Source organism: Pinus tabuliformis, chromosome 1_1, assembly GCF_031772625.1.
Source record: "Pinus tabuliformis cultivar Carrire ecotype Pingquan chromosome 1_1, CPIR1, whole genome shotgun sequence".
In the NCBI taxonomy this organism is placed as follows: domain Eukaryota; kingdom Viridiplantae; phylum Streptophyta; class Pinopsida; order Pinales; family Pinaceae; genus Pinus; species Pinus tabuliformis.
In genome coordinates, this window is record NC_142297.1 from 326,012,639 (window position 1) to 326,018,638 (window position 6,000).

Sequence of the window (6,000 nt, forward strand, 5' to 3'; positions counted from 1 at the left end):
GCATACGATGCCTGATGCATGCCATAGCAGGATTAAGAGTTAGGTTGACAACAAAGGGATTGATGGAGTTTCAATGTAGAGAATGAACAGGGGAGGTCTGGGCCTGGTCTAAGACGCAAAGGCTGGAGTGAGAGTAATGAAATCCATTGCCGAGATCAAAGCAAGGAAGCAACCAACATCGGTTTCCTGTCACAGTGCGAGTGCAGGGTTCTGCTGCCTGCGGAGGGCAGACGCAATGGAGCAAGGGAGGAATTGCATACTGCTCTACAGGTGCCATGTCTATGAGGGTGGTGGAGGTGTCTCGGCCTTCAGAGTCATTTAATGTCCTCTGCAAGGTGGTATGAATTCGCTTGAGGTTGGCATTGGGGACGACGCTGGCGGCCATATGGCCATCCTGTCTACTGGCCGACCATCTAATCATATTAATTACCAGAGTAGTCACCCGCATCCGGGTAATCTAAGGATTAATATTATGAACCCTATAAATAATATTATACCCTCGGAATATGAACCCTTATATTAATAAACCCAAGGGATTCATACTAAAAATCCAAGGGAATAATATTAAACCCAAGGGATTAATATTATAAACCCAATGTATATAATCCTTAAAATAAACATGGTTTACCATGGCTTATGATTGTTGATTTTCATATTGAGACAAGATTTGTCACAATGTGACGTTGGACCATGGTTGAACATGGTTGGCCATCATTATAAACCCAAGGGATTTATATGAAACCCAAGGATCAATATTATAAACCCTAACAATAATATTATACCCTACGAATATGAACCCTTAGATTAATAAACCCAAGGGATTAATATTAAACTCAAGAATGTGATGTTGGACCATGGCTTATTTTCATATTGAGAAAATTCTTTGTCACAATGTGACGTTGGACCATGGTTGACTATTATTATAAACCCAAGGGATTTATATTGAACCCAAAGATTAATATTATAAACCCCATGAATGATTATACCTTAAGAATATGAACCTTTACATTAATAAATGCAAGGGATTGATATTATATATCGAATGGATTAATACTAAAAACCCAACAGATTATAAAACCCATAGATCGATATTAATGAATGCTTAGATTAATAAACACAAGGAATCGATATTATAAATCCAGACTAGGGAACAATACAACCAAGGGATTAATACTAAAAACCCAAGGGATTATAAGCCCAAGGGAACAATATTAAAACCTACCATTACTCGCTCTCTGCGCAACACTCAATCAATCGACCTAGTAATATAGTACTGCTTCTTCTCGTTGGTCCTTAGCCTGGTAGATGTAGATGGAGGTTGGCAAGATTATCAATATATAGAGTTGTATATGTGGCATAAGAATAGTTTATTTGTAATGAGTGCGTCACAACATTTGTCATCCGAAAGTTGTCTAAAGTTAAACAGACCAATTTCAATTCATCACAATGTTCAATCCATCTGGTCTAAGATCAACTAGTTTTCGCTGACTGAGTGTAGGATCAATTGTCATGGTGTTCGTCATCCGGCCAAGTGCACATTGAATAATCATTAAATCAACATGGTTTTTATCATAAAGTATCACTCATTAGGTTTTCAAGTGAGTGACTGCAAAAGTAGGTTCACAGTATAATATATTGGGAGATTGGTAGGTATAAATAATAATCATTATAAATTAGCAATTGCTTCTAAAGATGAAAAGATACACTAAAATAATTGAACATGTTTGTGATGTTACTGCAAAAATATTGCAGCAAAGAAAAGATAACAATCTAAATGGTGGAGTATCGAGGGGAGAAAATGTGTTCAGGCTTGAAATAGTCTCACATTTGTGCAGATGTCAGTCTCATACATGTTTCTCAAACCACCTGGCTAAATCATTTTTTCCCAATCATACCACTATGTCAAAATATTATATAGATATTATATCCAAGCTATAACATGAAAGGTAACGAGGAGAAACATTACCATAGGTCCTTGTGGTCAATGGAGCACAAAAAATGTAATTTCACGGAGGAGGAAATGACTAAAGTCAGTGTGTGTTGATAATGTTGCTAATGAGATTAAATAAAGAGCATTTTCACTTGAATAACTATGAGATTCCATTATATTTTGCAATCAACACAAAGAACAGGGATTGTTTTAGGATTTTTGTTATCTCCTTTTAAAAATTTTAAATTAATTTGGAGCCATTTTCCTGAAGCCATTAATTCCAGTGTTAAAATTAAATTTAAATTTTGTCTAGCAAAGGTTTGTTGGAATTGCAAATTTATGTGGTTTACACAATCCAAATGTCCAAATAAACTTTCAAGGCGTTGTATCCATTTATGCATTCAAAAATATGGTTTTAAAAATGAAAAGTTACAGATGTTGTATAAGCATAAATACATATGCACTTATTTCTATATGTAAACTTATCTATTCATGAGTGAAATCTTTATCAAGAGTTGTAGTGTATTACAGAGTTTGTTAGGTTGCATAGTCTTTTAATAAATTTAAAAAATTAGATTCATGCCCACTAATTTGATTTGAGATTATTCCAATTCTAATAAGTTCCTCATCATAATTTATAACTTTCATTTATATATAAGCAAAATTTATTTATAAAAATGGTCAATTACTTTTAATAAATTTAAAAAATTATATTCCTTTCAAGTGGCTCGCCACCCACCAATTTCCTAGGGATTTGAAATTATTCCAATTCTAATAGGTTCCTCCATGATAATTTCTACATTATTATTTATAACGTTCATTTATATATAAGCAAATTTTATTTAACAAAATGATCCATTTTACAATAAGATGTGTAATTATTATTATTATTATTTGTTGACACCTAATCCGAAACGGATGGGTGAACTGGACATTCATCTAGAAGATGAACTGATCCGTTTTATGTATGTATATAAATAATAGTTGGCTAATGAATAAAATCATCAGTTCTTTCTTGTGCTCATTAATTTCTGGAGTTACCCTGGCCTGACATGGTATCAGAGCACAGGTCCCAAATTAGTTGTAACTCCTGCCTCTGCCCTGAGCACTGCGCTGCTCTGCCTCTGCCTGACACTGATTCTCTGCGCACTGATTGCCTCTGTCCACACCTGAGCGTCGGTTTCCTTTGAAAGAGCCGGTGCATCAGAAACGTTGTTCTTAGCATGTTCCAAATGCCCGTCTCCTCATCAAAACCCTCTGCGCTTCAAGAAATTATGACTGTTTCCACTTATTACCATGAATTTCCGCTCTAGGTAAACACCCACAGGGTTTTCGCCGTTTTAGGTCATATTTGCTATCTGTCTTCCTCCACATCGTAAGCTTCCGCAGTAGCCAGAGTGTTGTGATGCTCCAATGATGCTTAGAACCCGTCTCCACTGAAGATTATTCGAAGGCTCAGCTGAAACGCGTTGCTGCCATCATTTGAAATTTGTTGCAATTTTTGTTGCCGTTGTTTTTTTATCACGGTCATTTTTTTTCTAAATGGGTGCTTTATTATGGAGCAACAAAATGTTCTCTCTGATTTGTATGCGTTGAAGGGAGCAGCGTATGGTTCATTCTATGTGTGGAATGTCGCTGCATTGAATGGGTCATTGCTATGTTATCAAAGGCTGGTCATTGAAACATGCTTTGAACCACTGTTGAATGGAATCTCTGCAAATCATGACTGGTGATGCATAACTTCTGCAGCTCATTCAAGACGTGTTTTGAAGACCGTGTATGTTTTTTTTGAAGGCCGTATATGCTGTGAATACTGTGAAGGCTTTGTGCATTGAATAATTTTGAATGTCGTATGCTGGTCGAACCTGCATTATATACATATCTTTGAATCTGTTGGAACCTGCATTATATACATATCTTTGAATGGTGCATTGAAGTCCATGTACGATGGCCATGTTCAAATGTTGCTGGCCGTAAATGGGTAATGTGTTGTTGGTGGCTTATGTGGTGCGTTGAGCTCCTTTTTTGGAGATCATGTAATGCTTTTGGAACCTTCAATTGGAGCGCTAGCCTGAAGTTCGTTGAATTCAGCAATTACAGTGGAAAACAGTGACTGTGGGCGTTTTGAATTGTGTTGTGTTATGAATTATGCATTGAATGTCTTTTTAAGGTCGTGACCTGGTGCATTTAAACTGCTTGTGTTTGAATGGTATGGTGACTGCGTTTTATTGTAAGAATGCGATAAAGAATGACAGCGAATGGTGTATAGCGTTTTTTTTTATAAGGTGGAGATGCGTTTTTCTGTATAATGGTTGAGCAGTTTTGTTGAATTCAAAGCAGTTTGTCGAATTCAAAGCAGTTTGAGATCCGTTTTTTTTAGTGGTTTTTTTAGCAGAGATATTTTTTTTTACAGAATGCATTCAATCATTTCTATGGTAGGAATAGTTCTCACTGGCAAGGAGAACTATTCATAATGGTCTCGGATGGTAAAACACACCCTCATCTACAATGAGCTGTGGAAAGGAGTGTGTGTCGGAGAAGAAGACAAAGACCCTGTGCAGCCCACATGAGACAAAGAACTCACCGTTTGGGAAAAAAAGAACAGCAAAGCCTATGCATTGATCGCAGCATCTGTAAATAAAGAAGTAAGTCGTCATATTTCATCCTATTCCACTGCCTTTGAAGCTTTACAAAAGCTGAAAGAACTCTATGATTCACATTCTGCACTTGAAGTTGTTCAGCTCATGATTAAACTCTTCACTCTTGAACTGAAAAATAATGACCCCCTTGCTCTTGCATCTGAAATAAAGTCTATAATGCATGATATTAAATCCACTAAGGTTGAGATAGATATCTCTCTTATTGCCTTTCTCAAAGCACTCTATCCTACCTACTCTAATTATCTTGAGTCTTTACAAGCAAATGGAAATCTTAAAGACATAACCTTTGAGTCTCTTGTGAAAACGTTTGCTGAAAGAGAGAAATCCTTTGGAAAGAAAAAAGTCCCTGAATCTTCTGAAGAGACTGTTTGCCTTGCTCATAAAGAAAAGCATCCTGCTCAAGATTCTACAAGAGGAAGAGGTGGACGAAGAGGAAGAGGAAGATACTTCAGAGGCAGGGGGGGCAGACATTCTCAAGCAGAAAAGGCAGATCTGCATTGCATTCACTGCAAACGAAATGGATCACATGATGCTTCTACATGCAAGCTACCATGGGACAAAGTTGAGTAGAGAAGAAATCAACAGAAAGGTAAAACTGATGACGCAGACAAAGGTAAAGCACTTGAATCCGCTCACTATATTGAGGCACAATGTAACATTGGAGTAAATGAAGATTTGTTTAATGCTTCACTTGCTTCTTCGAAAAATGACTGGTTGCTTGATTCAGGAGCAACCTGTCATATGACTCATAGGAAAGATTTCTTTGAAGATTTCACTGACAATGTTGATGGAGCAGTATACTTTGCAGATCAGTAAAAAATCAAGCCATCAGGGCTTGGCACAATCAGGCTTAAACTGCCTGGTCTTCCAGACTTTCTTCTGGATCATGTTCTATATCTCCCACAGCTCAAGAGAAACTTGCTGTCCTTGGTCCACATCCGCCAGCAAGGTCACTCCATTCACATGTTTGATGGCAAGCTTGAGGTAAGAAAGGCATCTGACCACTCACTTGTCATGAGGGGTATAGAAGAAGAAAGACTTCTTAAACTGCAAGGAACCTCTGCTCATGCACAACATTTCTCATATATTTCTCATCATTAAGAAGGTGCACTTCCATCAAGTTTATTATGGCATGCTAGATTTGGACATTTAAACTATGATAGTCTCCGCTTGTTGAAGAAAAATGGTGTTGCTGGTTTGCCTACAATTCCTAGAAAACATAAACAATGTGATGCTTGCATTCTAGGAAAGCATAGTAAACAGTCTTTTCATGATTCACATTCAAGAGCACATAGGAAGCTTGAACTTATTCATTCAGATTTATGTGGTCCAATGCCTGTTCCTTCTGCAAATGGAAATAAATATATCATGACATTTATTGATGATTACACCAGAATGTGTTGGGTTTAT